At 40.7% G+C, this 14,155-nt stretch overlaps 1 long non-coding RNA gene across 1 annotated transcript; it reads right to left on the bottom strand.

The window, feature by feature from the left end:
* Positions 1-4,748: 4,748 nt before the first annotated feature.
* On the bottom strand, positions 4,749-5,295 carry LOC121803372. The gene is made up of 2 exons (XR_006050973.1): positions 5,091-5,295; positions 4,749-4,964 (listed from the first exon to the last, which is right to left on the bottom strand). It is a non-coding gene; the product is annotated as an uncharacterized LOC121803372 (long non-coding RNA).
* Positions 5,296-14,155: the final 8,860 nt, after the last annotated feature.

Genomic DNA, 14,155 nt, shown 5'->3' with positions numbered 1-14,155 from the left:
TGACATTAATATACAATTGCCCCTTTTGCTAATGAGCATTGACCCTTTTGTCATCCTATGGCGCAACCGGTCTTTGATATGATAAAACTTTGACACTGCTCTCTTGCTATCCTTCTATGCGACGGACTTTTGATATCTTGTGTTGCAAGAGCATTCCATCTTCCTTCATTACAATTGTTCCATGGACATTGGTTGTCAACTGCCACATGACTATTGCAAATTTGGAAAATAATTCGTGTTATGATAAATCAGAATGCCGTCAGGACACAATAACTGAAAACCGACACCTCAGCCAACGAATGAGGAAAACGTGACGCAACCGATTCCGCCGCCACCACCTCCCCCACCCCAGTCGATCAGGAAATAGTAAAGTTTTTCCTAGAATAGAAACCGCCTGTTTTCGATGGAATGGGAGAACCGGCCAATGCCGAATCATGGATACGCGCACTGGAGTGAATTTTTGCAATCCTAGGATGCAATGATCGAGAATGGTTAAGTTGTGTGAACTACCAACTAACCGACGCTGCTGACTTTTGGTGGGACACCAGGATGAAGACAATGCCCCGAGACCAAGCAGAAGGAATGACTTGGGAAGGCTTCAAGGCGGAAGTTTATAGCAAGTACGTGCCGAAGAGCTACCGGAAGGCGAAGGCGTCTGAATTCTACAATCTGACCCAAGGACGTATGACCGTGATGGAGTATGACCGTGCACTCTACAGCATGACACGATACGCACCTGATCAAGTCGATACTGATGAGAAGATGTCTGATAAGTTCCGCAAGGGACTAAGGCACGAGATAAAGATGTCATTGGCGAGTCGTGGGAGACTCCCCTACGCGGAAGCACTAGATCTAGCACTGGATATTGAGGCAGCGATGCCTAAGGAGAGAGCCAAGGAAATCACTACCTCATCATCACACCACTCCCAGGAGAAAAGGGAGTGGGATGATTCTAGGACTCCATACGACGGAAAACGGTACCAGTCGAGTCAGCATCGATCTCAACACGGAGGAGGACAACATACTTCTAGTCAGAGAGGAGACTACCGATCCAGGGCACCACAATGCAACGTGTGCTCTAAGTATCACTTCAGAGAATGTCGACATCAAAATGTTACCAAGTGTTACAACTGCGGAGGGAATGGTCACTTTTCTAGGGAGTGTCCGAGCAAGAAGGAAGGATCGGGATCGAGGCAGAACGATCAAGGATCCCGTCAGCAACCAAGGGCACCGCAGGGTGAATCGAGAGGAAATCGCGACCAGCCGTCATGACAAAACAACCCCACCGCCCAAGACTTCCGACTCAAGCTAGAGCGTACGTGTTGGAACAAAAACAACCGAAGATGGAGCGAGGTGATCGCGAAAAAGGAAACCTGACAGGTATGAGCGAAATTCTCAACACTCCTGTCGTTGTCCTGTTTGATACGGGTGCATAACATCCATTCGTATCTGATTTGTGTGTGAATACATTGAGCTTGCCTGTTAGCAAATCTGAACATAAGATGGCAGTGTCTTCACAAGTGGGTGGGACAATAGAAATCTCTCGAACATGCTCGAATGTAGATATCGTTATGGGAAAACCTTAAGTTAGTCGCTCACGATCTGCAAGTTATGGCGATGGGAGATATCGACGTAATTTTAGGGATGGATTGGTTGACGACAAATTTTGCGACGATTCGTTGCAAGGAGAGACGAATATCTCTGCAAGCCCCGGGGAAGGAACCCACCATATACTATAGAATCTCGATGAACCGGCGAACATCTATCATCTCCGCGCTCCAAGCTAGTACGATGGTGAGAAAGGAAAGTGGAAGATGTTGCCGTTGTACGAGAATTTCCAGACGTTTTCCCCGAAGCTTTGCCTGGACCGCCGCCAGATCGACAAGTGGAGTTTACGATCGACCTCGAACCAGGAGCCGCACCTGTGTCTAAGGCACCGTATCGAATGGCGCCCAAGGGGTTGGAGGAACTCAAGATACAACTTCAAGAGCTCATGGTCCTTGGATTCGTTAGGCCTAGTGTGTCACCGTGGGGCGCACCGGTGCTTTTCGTCAAGAAAAAGGACGGGTTGATGAGAATGTGTATCGACTATAGAGAGTTGAACAAATTGACTCTCAAGAACAAGTATCCACTGCCGAGGATAGATGACCTGTTTGACCAACTCCGAGGAGCCGGCGTGTTTTCAAGGATGGACTTAAGGTCCGGATATCACCAACTGAGAGTTCGAAGGGAGGACATACCGAAGACCGCATTTCGTACAAGATATGGTCACTATGAGTTTGTTGTGATGTCGTTCGGTCTAACGAATGCACCTGCGGTATTCATGGACTTGATGAACCGGGTATTCTATCCGTACTTGGATAAATTCGTTTTGGTCTTCATAGATGACGTCGTGTTCTACTCCAAGAACGGGAAAGAGCACGAGGAGCATCTACGAATCACTTTGGAGACATTGAGGACCGAGAAGCTGTATGCCAAATTTAGCAAGTGTGAATTTCGGCTGAAAGAAGTAGACTTTCTTGGACACATTGTATCGGCAGAAGGAATCCAAGTGGATCCCGCCAAAGTTGAGGCTGTACAACAATGGAAGTCACCGTCGACACCGAACGAAATTCGGAGTTTCCTGGGATTGGCAGGATGCTACCGAAGGTTCATAGAAGAGTTCTCCAAGATAGCGAGACCAATGACCCAACAACTCAAGAAAAGGAGTCAAAGTCAATCGGACCCCGGAGTGTGAAGCGAGCTTTCAACTCTTGAAGGAGAAATTGACCACCGCGCCAGTGTTAGCTGTGCCGGAGCCTGGAGTGAACTACGTAGTCTACACCGACGATTCGAAGGTGGGACTAGCATACGTGTTGATGAAGAACAACAAAGTGATCGCCTACGCGTCACGACAATTGAGACCGCACGAGTTGAACTACCCAACCCATGACTTGGAGCTAGCAGCAGTAGTACATGCCCTAAAGATTTGGAGGCACCATCTCTACGGAGTTCGATGTGAAATCTTTACGGACCACAAGAGCCTGAAATATTTCTTCGAGCAGAAAGATTTGAATATGCGACAACGAAGATGGCTCGAATTAGTAAAGGACTACGATTGTGGCATCAACTACCACCCTGGCAAAGCAAATGTAGTGGCAGATGCTTTGAGCCGAACGAACCTTTCACAACTAGCTGCTTTTCTGACGGAAGAGGAAAGTCTAATACGAGAGTTTAGTAAAATACAATTGGAAGTGGTAAGGGCACCTGAAACAGTGGAAGGCCGAATTGCCACCTTAGTGGTTAAACCTAATCTAAGAACGAGAATCGTTGCAGCACAACGGATGGATATGAAACTTGGAGAAATTCGAACTAAAGTGAGAACTGGCAAATTTGGAAGCTTTAGTGAGGAGTCCGACAACGCCCTCATTTTTGAAGGGAGACTGTGCGTACCAAACGACGTGGAACTCAAGAACGAGATCATGATCGAAGCTCATGAGACTCCATACACCGCTCACCGAGGAAGCACGAAGATGTATGAAGACTTGAAAAAATCCTTTTGGTGGAATGGAATGCAGAGAGACATAGCGGCATTTGTGGAGCGCTGCTTAGCCTGCCAGCAAGTGAAGGCTCTACATCAACGACCATATGGAAAGTTGCAACCACTAGAATTTCCCGAGTGGAAATGGGAACACATCGCCATGGATTTTGTGACGGCATTGCCAAAGACGCAAAAAGGGAATACTGCCATATGGGTAATTATAGACCGATTCACCAAGTGTGCGCATTTCATACCGATTCCCGTAACGCATGGATCGAGCAAGCTAGCTCAGATCTACATAACGAAAATAGTGCGACTGCATGGAGTCCCAGTGACATTCACGTCCGACCGTGACCCGAATTTCACTTCAAGATTTTGGATGAGTCTGCAACGAGAGCTTGGAACTCGATTGATTTTTTTAGCACGGCGTTTCACCCGTAGACCGATGAACAATCCGAGGGGGCGATCCAAACTCTCGAAAACATGTTGAGAGCATTGGTGCTCGACCGCGGGGAAAGTTGGTAATCGGTGCTACCTCTGATCGAATTCGCTTACAACAACATTTTCCAAGCAATGATAAACATGGCGCCGTACGAAGCCTTGTATGGAAGAAAGTGTAGATCGCCGCTCTATTGGGACAAAGTTGGCGAACGAAGAGTACTTGGACCTGATGCAGTTGAAGAAATGATTAAAATTGTTCGACAAATTCGTGAAAAGATCAAAGAAGCTCAGGACAGACAAAAGTCGTACGCGGATGTTCGACGAACCGACTTGCAATTCCAAGCCGACGACAAAGTTTTCCTCAAAGTATCCCCGTCGAGAGGGATAACGCGTTTTGGTGTTAAGGGAAAATTAAAACCGCGATTTACTGTGCCTTATGAAATCCTTGAAGAAGTGGGTCCTATTGCATACCGTTTGGCGCTACCCTCAATCCTTGGAAATGTGCTGTAACGCCCGTACTTTTTATGGAAGATGATGCGCGTAAATCGAGGAACGGTCGAAGAAATTATATTTGGAACAACACCAAATATAAGTTGTGACGCTAGGCGTTCTTTAATTTGTGTTGAACAAGATAACAAAAGTTAATAAAGTTTTGTGAATTTTAATTATCGAAAAAAAATGCGAGAATATAAAGTACGTATATTTACATTTGGGCTTCTCAAATTAAATTAGAGTCCAATGAGTATATATAAAATGGCCTTGGGCCATAACAATATATACCTAACAATTAAATAATTATCAACTTGGGCTTTCAACTAAATGAACCCAAACTAATTTAAATGATATATGTTGAGCCCAATACAATTTCCAAAGATATGAGAGCAAGCCCAAAAGAAAAAAAAAAGTCTTCCTTCCTTCTTTTTCTCCAAGTAGTCTACGGTCTTTCACCATGGGGGCTCTTCACCTCCAACTCTCTTCACTTTCCATCTTCTCACAATTAATTCTACCAAATCAAGAGTCACCCATATTATAACCTATGTTCATTCATCTTTCCACTACTCTTCTACTTCAACTTCAAACAAAACAAAATTTGAGAAGAGAGCCGAGAGTGAAGGAAGTGGGTTGCTACCATTCTTGCTCCTCCACCACCAAATTCAATCCTTCTTGAGGTATAATCTCTTTTCAAGCCTCAAAGCATGAATCTTTGTATATATATTTCATACATCATTGCATAATCCACTTCCATAATCAAATCAAACAAAATAACAATCAACAATTGAAATTAATCGAACACTCGCCGTATACAATCGAAAGTCCCAAAGAACGTAACTTGATAATAAAAATACACCTTGCGGTTCTTTTCGGAGTGTTTCCGAGCGGGTTCGGAGTGGTTTTGGGGAGGAGGAAGCGACGGCAGCGGCTCGACGGGGAGGGACGATGGCGCGACAGCAGCTATGCTGTCCGGCGATAGCAGCTGCGCTGTCCGTCGACTCCGGCAGCAGCTGCGCTGTCCGTCGACTCCGGCAGCAGCTCCCGTTGGCGAACAGCAGCAGCGACGGAACAGCCACGACGGCACTGTGCAGCGGCTAAGTAAGCCGGCGGCTGGACCCCCACCACGACGGCGACTCTGACGGATCGAAGGCGACAGCGGGAGTACAACGACGCTGAGCGACGCTCGGCGGCAGCACTCCTCTCACCGGGAAGGCGGCTCCGACGCGAAAAGGGAGGGGCGGCGGAAATTTTAAATGAAGAAGAAGAGAGGAAGAGGAGAAGAGAGAGATAAAAGAAGATGAGAGAGACGTGTAAAATGGTGGAAGAAAAAGGGATTTGGGCCTTTGTCATTTGGGCCTCTACTTGTTTTTTTGAAAGTGGACCTATTAATTAAAATGGGATGTTTGGTTAGTTGGGCTCCAAATCTTTTTGTTGGGCTTCAAAATTTTAAATTTGGAGATAAAAGGTGGGGGAATGATTAGATGATTGGACCGATAATTTAATCGTGAATAATGATTTAATTAATTCCCGGAATAATTTGAAGCACGAATAATACTACCCAAGTGCGAAGTAAAAGTATTTACGAAGAGAAATAATTGCGATAAATTAAGTATGTGTTTAAATAATTTTAGGAAATTTATTTCCGACGTCATGGAAAATACGAGGAGCCAACGGAGGAAAGACCGAGCGTAAGCGGCCGACCGGCGTCGCACGCGACGCCTTGGACGGCCGCCGAATAATCGAAAATGCATGAAAACCGAGAAAACGAATTAAAAAATTTTAATTAGAGTGCATGCATTCTAAAATATCTTCGTTACCGAGATTGATGTGAACTTTATGTATTTTCTGAAAAGGTGGTTCGCACGGCCGCTAAAGTCGGAACGAGGAATTTTACGGAAATCCTAAGCTTTGAGGTGGGCTTTACTTTTGTTTTAAATTGATATGTTTATGGTGAAATAATGGTGGTTTAAAATAGTATGTCTTGTCGTTTTTATGTTTTGAATTGCCCATTTGATTGTCTACTGGGATAATATCCTACTAGATTTTGATAGTTAACGAATTCGGGTCTGACTAGGGAGTGAGTCCCTACTCGGACTAGTGCACTGATAGGGATCGTGAGCCGTCCCCTAGGTCGGCCGGTCCAGTGATCGAGATTGTGGCCACAGTCTCGTTTCACATGATGGTTCAGATATGGCATATGATGGAGGATGATGATTGTCAGCGCTGACACTTTTAAAGGAATGATTTTGGTGTCTCTCGGTATTTTTAAAGTAAAATCCGAGTTTCACTCTATGATGGCTTGACATAACTTAAATGATAAATGTATTTCGGGCATGAGTTCACTGGGTGCATCAAGTACTCAGCCCCTGCATATGTTTTCCCTATGTGCAGGTTGAGCGAGGTCGGGAGGCGGAGGATGTTGAGCAATGAGCCAAGAATTGTAATCAATAACGTTCTGGTTACTATTGTGTCTTCATACATAGTAGTAGCTAACTCTCAATTGCTTCCGCTACTCTACGTTTTAAGAATTTCTTCTATTTCCTTGGAATTGTCAAACCATGTCATTCACGTTATGTACCTTCGGGATTTGAAACTTTGATTGATAAATGTAAATTTCATCTTTTGATCGATATGTCGTACTCCTCTTGATCATTTCCCCCTTCTTCCCCGCTTCTTAATTCCCCCATTAGTCACGATTTCCCGTGCTTCCTATCCTTAGGAAGTGCGGTCGTGACATGTGCACAACGTCTTTCATGTGTCGCAATTGCGGAAATACATGTTCCAGAAAGAAGTCGCTTTGAACTCGGACTTGAGCTACGAAAAGAGACCCCAAATGATTTTGTACCAGAAAATCCAGAACGTGAGAAATAAACCGGTTGCTTACGTAAAAGTACTTTGGAGAAATCATGGGCACGAAGAAGCCACGTGGGAGAATGTGGACAAGATGATAGAATTGTACCCTGAACTCTTTTTATGAGGGTACCAAATTTCGGGACGAAATTTCTTTTAAGAGTGGTAGGATGTAACGCCCCACTTTTTGAACCCTAATTTTTGAACCCTAAAATTTTTGCATTAAATGTTTTAATGCCGTGAAGTATGTGGATAATTGACGAGTGAATTAATTGTTTGATTTCTATGTGACCTAATTGTGCTTGGAGTTGGGTTTTGGTTTGAATAGTCAACATTGTTGGAGAAATGACGTGGCCATTGAATGGTCAATATCGTTGAATACGTGACGAGAATGTGGAATAGTCAATCTTGTTGAATTATGACGTGACTGTTTGAATAATCGACGCGGGGTGAAATATATTGTGGTGAATTATTTTCTAAGGGTGAGTGAGATTAAATAGGATCATCAATAATTACCTTGCCCTTTTTATTTAAAATTTTAGACCATTATTATTTATTAGAGAGGAATTCTATTTTTTTCCTGGATTTAATTATTTGTTGGGATAATTATCCTAATTAAATCCAAAACCCGATTATTCTTTATTTCTCCCTGAGAAATTCGACCCCTACCTTATTCCTAGGGAGATTTCAAAATTTCCCTTATTTAAGGGAAGAAGGAATTGTTTATTATATACTTTGATCCCTTATTTATTCCCTTCCATGAACAAATATAAATATTCTTGCAAATTTTACCAAACCTAAGGAGATCTTGCCATATCCTATTTTTATTAGGATTTGAGTTTAATTCCTTGCGGGAGAAGGAATAAAATCGCCTACTCCATATATTATTGGGAGTATTATTATTTTTATTCTGCTCCGTATTATTTTATTCTACTCCGTGAAATACCAAATTAAATCATAGGCTAATTAAATAGCCTAGATTTCGAATTCCTCCTTATTCCTCTCCAAAAATCACGCCAACTACACTCTACCATATCTTTCAAATCTTTAATTTATTTAATTAAAGATATTATGTTCTGCACTCTATAAAGACATGAGAAACCCTAAACCTAGGAATCAAAAAAACGGCTCTCTCCCTTCCCTCTCTCCCACACGATTATTCTCCTCCCTCTCTCATTCTCCACCAATTTTTCACCAATCCCTTGTTCTTGCATCATTTTGGAGTTGGAGATTCCAGATTTATTGAAGAATCGAGCCACTTTTCGCTTCTACCGATTGTTTTCTCAAGAGAAAGGTATACTTGAATCATCTTTCTCACCCTTACCTTTGAATCCATGTTTCTTGATTCCCTCATGCATATAATGAGCGTAGGAATCGTAGATCTAAGAATTTAATCACGTGGGAAGAATGATTTCATGAGAAAAGTGTGGATATGCGTTTAGGTATGTGTATGTGTGAGATGGTGGATGACTTGTTGGTGAATGATATGTGAATGTATGAGAACATGGTTGTGAGATCCTTTTGAAGCATGAATATATGTGTTTGGGTGAATGATAGATAAACTCTAATTCGAAATTGTGAAGCGTGAAAATTGTGGCGTTTGGATAGTAGATTCTGATAAGTGTTTGACCAACCAAACTATCTTATTTTGGCACGAATTTTTACCTAAGTAAAATTTGAGATGTCCTATGTGTCGTGTATAAATTTCAGCCACTTTTGACAAAAGATGAATTTTTTATGAAATTTTGAAGTCAACTGCGAAGTTTTGTCAGAATTTGTATTCTCGACCAGTGAGTTTCATTTTTGATTTTACCAACCTAAACATGTGATATTGATGTGAAATTTTAACTGGATGACCTTTGATGTGTATACTTGGGCTGTGGTAAAATTTCAGCCCCAACAGAGGTCGGATGGATTTTTAATGATTTTTCCAAAACGACTACGCAGTTCTGCCAGATTTCTGTTATGTTTAAATAATACTTGTTGTCAAGTTTGAATGAAATACTTGATGCATGTGTGTCTAAGGAACGTATCTTATGGCGAGGTTATGTGTTATACGTGGAGGTATACTATGGTGTGTTTCCTTATGTTGGTAAACGTTTGGAATGGGTGATCTAAGAAAACGATGAAAGGAACGATAGGACATGCATGTTTTTGAGTCAATGATTGAGACTGAATTGTGTTACACATAATTTAAAGGTGATAACTCGCGCTCTCAGCGTGATAGCAAAGGGAATGAAGTACTTGAGATCTAAGCAGACGAGGTGAGCTTTCTTTTAAATAAGGACAATGTCCTAACTATTTTATCGATGGGAATGAAATGTGAATATGTTATCATGCGAAAATTTTGGTTTTAACGCGCCTTTCTGAAATGGCCTTGCCATTATTTTTAAATCGAATTCGGGTCCTTGTAGGGCCGTAAACCCTACTTGGATTAGTGTACACCTATGGTAGACCGTGTGCCACCGTACGGGTTGGCCGGTCTAGTGAATTGGTTTGTGGCCACATTCCAAGTCATGTATGAGCAGATATGGTTGACGTCTAAGGGAAAATGACTACGCAGTCGTGATTTTGAACAATGGAATATTCTGGTGCCTCAGGCCTTTCAAAAGCTAAAACTCCAATGGTTACCTAACCACGGCATGATAAATAAATATTCTTTTGATGAATTGTTTTCGGCGTTAAGTCCACTGAGTATTATTATAGTACTCAGCCCTGCATGCGTTTTCCTTATGTGCAGGTTGAGCGGCGACGAGCGGTTGGCGGTGTTGAGCAAATTAATTAAATTGATATGATTGAATTGAAACTCCTAGTGTCGTCTTGTCTTCACACATGACTTCACTTTTCTCTTGGATGCTTTCGCTAAAACATGATTTTCTTATCTTTTGGTTGATACTGAAACTATTGGATTACTGTTTTGGATTATTTTGAACCTTGCCATTTTGACCTAAATTATGATAGTCACTCGTAATTGGTTTTTTCTTCATTGCTAAAGCGTGACCTTCTTTTCTTATATTTAATTATTCACTAAATACTTTGGGCAAACCTCTTGATGGAACCCTAGCCTATTGTCTTTGTTGCATTTAAGTCCGTTTAAGTCACGATCGCCGCATTTATTCTACCCTGAAAGGGTGGTCGTGACACTTCAAAACCTGTGCAAGGCAGGAGGAGCATTCCATTCCCAGCTTAGCCAGAATGTGACGCGGGATATCTTCAAGCTCGCAACTCGGCCCAATTCTCACCCACACACGAAGCTCGAAGCGCTTCACCACATCCACATCTCCAAAAAACTTCCTACAAAGAGTGGTCTTACCGATTCCGGCCATTCCAACCACCGGCAACACTTGGAAGAAGCTCCCCTCGAACAACTTCTCTTTAAGCTCCTCATATTCACCAGATAATCCCACCATCTCAACCTCATCATCACTTTCTTCTTCTCCTTCTGTAGCTTGTATAGCTTCATCCAGAGACGAGTACTGGTTGTACAGCGCATCTGCATAGTCCTTCTCCATCTTCTTCACCATTCCCACGAGAGCTTGAACCGCTTCGCTCAAACCGTCTGTGGACAATTCTTCACGGATCTGATCGGTTGAGAATCGAGATCGCATGTTGTCTTCTAATTTTGATACCGATCTGATCTTCTTCGACTTTCCCATCGTGCATTTCCTCAACTCTTTTGGGGAGGAAATGGAGTCAAATTTGGATAGCAATTTGTATGCTTCATTTTCGATTTCTCCTTCCAATCGATGCAGGCCTCTCCATTGCATTCTGGCGACGATTGCAGCCACGGATTTGACATCATTGTGCGCAGATTCTAAGATTAGTTGAGTTGGGGGATCGAGTGAAGCATGTAGGAGGAGACGCTCTAGTTTGAAAGTTAATACATCCAGATTTTTAAACGCCATCACTCTCATTCTGCTTCACCAGCAACATAATATATGCAAGGCATGTGTGGGGCCCACCTACGTCTTCAATTTTTTATTTATTTTAAATTTTGATTATATTGATTTTAACAAAACCAAAATTCAATTTATATAATAACGTACATTAAAACAATTTAATTTTAAATATATAACAAGAGTTCAGTTATTTTTTTGTATTATCGGTTTGACTCATTTTAAATTCTACTCCTTCCCCATCTCATATCTAGTCATTAAAATATCCAATTACTTTTTTCTCTTTACGTATTCTACCTAACAATTTTTCATAAAATCTCGTGTCACTCAATAATGTGGACATTTTAAGTGGGATGAAGAAAGTAAATATTTTAATAATTTAATTTGGTGAGTATAATTTTGTACTTTGTCAAACTTAAGTAAGATGTTTCTATTTTGAAATAGGAATATAAGGAATTGTGTTTAGTAAATTTAAATATCGCAAATAAGAAAGTATGAAAGACAAGCAACAAATTAGGAGCGAGAAGGGAGATTATTATTGTCAAAAAGGAAATATCTCACCCAAGATGTGATATCAGGAAATCTATGGTAGATATAAGTTTTAAATAAGTAGGAATATAAGAGCTATGACTATGATATGATTTTTTTTTAATTTTTAGATGAAACTAATTTTTATAAACGGATATAGTAACTATTTTTCGTATAGAAGAGATTTGTTCTTTGTGTATATTTTCTTTGAAGCTATTTCCGTCATTTTTATATCCAAACCAAAACCGACACAAATCAATTCAAATAAATTCATTACATTTTGTGACGTGTCATCTTCTGTTCCTCTCACTTTCCTTCTATACATATACATTAATGCATAGGGTGCCGGCTGGATATTGCGGAAAACAAATTTATTCAGATACAAACTATTTTTTTTTGAACTAACTAAAATAGTTCAGGGTAACAACATTTACATTTTAAATATCCCTGATCAAATTTCATTAGCATAAATATATCATGCAGGTAAGGAAATTGTAAATTCATTGTGCATTATTTTTGAACACTTTTAAATTTTTTTATATATTTTGTTTTCAAATTATTTCTGTATTGTTAAATGCATGAAATATTTTAAGAAAACATATTTTTTGGAAAGGTTTTATGAGATGTAGCATGTTTATTTTTTCAGAAAAATAATTTGGGTTTAAGAAAATGGAGACGGATTGTATAAGAATTTTCGATGTGTTAACCAGTGGCGGAGCCAGAGATTTTATAATGGGGGGTCCAAAATTAAACTTCAAAAAAAATTACATAAATTAAATTATAAGGTTCAAAATGTAAAAGTCAAATGCAATCACATCATAACATTTGTCTTCTATTCTTCATCTTCTGAAAACCGCTGCATAATAGTTTCATTGGTAACTTTAACAAACACATCCTTTTCGATGTAAGGAACTAAGCAATCATTCAATAGTTGGTCTCCCATGCTATTACGTAGAGAAGTCTTGATGATCTTCATTGCTGAAAAGGCTCTTTCTACTGATGCAGTGGCAACTGGTATGATCAATGACAACTTAACTAATGAATAAACCATTAGAAAAACTTCATGTTTCCTTGTAGAAACCATCTTTTGAGCAAGACCACTGATTCCTGATATTTGTGAAAACTTTTCATCTATGCGCACATCGAAAATAAAGTTCTCAAGTTGACTTTTAAGCTCGGACAAAGCAACTTCAGAAAATTCAGAAGGATAATACCGTGCACGACAAAGCAGCTTCTCCAAATCAAATGCAGAAAATAAATCCCTAGGATCAAAACATGACATGCATAAAACTAAGCAAAAATCGAACACTTAAAGAGATGATGAATGCTCTGTTGATTAATTCTGGTCTATCCCAGAACATGTGGGGGGAGGCTGTGTTAACAGCGAATCATATCCTGAATAAGATTCCACTAAAAAATAGGGATGTGACTCCTTATGAGTTGTGGAAAGGGAAGAAACCTTCATATTCATACCTCAAAGTGTGGGGGTGTTTAGCGAAGGTAGAAGTGCCACCTCCGAAACAAGTTGCAATAGGCCCTAAAACAGTCGATTGCATCTTTATTGGCCATGCACTTAATAGCAGTGCCTATCGTTTCCTAGTCCATAGGTCAACTGTGCCTGGCGTGGCTGAAGGAACAACGATTGAGTCAATGAATGCTATATTCTGTTTCTCAGATTGTACATTTCGGGGTTTTAGGGCTCGATTCGCGATTTCTTTTTTTGTAATAGATTTTTCTCTTCGATTATGTCTTACCTAATCTCTAATACAGCCAACTGAATTTATATAAATGTTTTTGAGGATTTTATCAACTTTATACTTGGTTCAAAAAGTTTCAGTAAGCTTGGTTATGTGTCAAAAAAGCGAATACAACTGATGAGAAGTTACCCGACTAATCCACAGCCGGAGCCCAACTCAACAACATTCTTCCCTTGGAGCGAAATCTTTCCAGATTCAACAGAATGTTCCAGAAACTTCCCAAGAATAATGCCACTGTCCCACATCACAGACCCAGTTACTCCAGGAGTGCCCTGCAAATGAAAATAGAAATGCTATTAAATTTCATCAATTGAAGGACTGATGAGTCCATGTTGGAAGGAAAGATCGCACCGTGGAAGGGAAGATTTCCCGTAGCTGATTTCCTGTGATCACGATTAATTAGAAATTGATATTTACCATGTATAGAAGATTAGCGTTAGAGAAATCAATCTTACCTTTTTGTATTCTTGAAAGCCTTTAAAGAGGCGTGTAAATCTTGTGATTATCAATGAGAAAGAGTGATATGAATTCCCCAAAACCTGTTTCTGCATGGCATCAGAGCCTTGTTTAAACAAGGGCTCAGAATTATTTTCATCATTGCCCAAACCTATCTCGGCCAAAATAACCAAGAACCAGTGAGCAAACAAAATTCAAATCAGTGTCCAAAATGT

This window comes from Salvia splendens, chromosome 5 (assembly GCF_004379255.2).
Source record: "Salvia splendens isolate huo1 chromosome 5, SspV2, whole genome shotgun sequence".
Classification (NCBI taxonomy): domain Eukaryota; kingdom Viridiplantae; phylum Streptophyta; class Magnoliopsida; order Lamiales; family Lamiaceae; genus Salvia; species Salvia splendens.
This window is presented reverse-complemented; position numbering and strand designations above follow the sequence as displayed.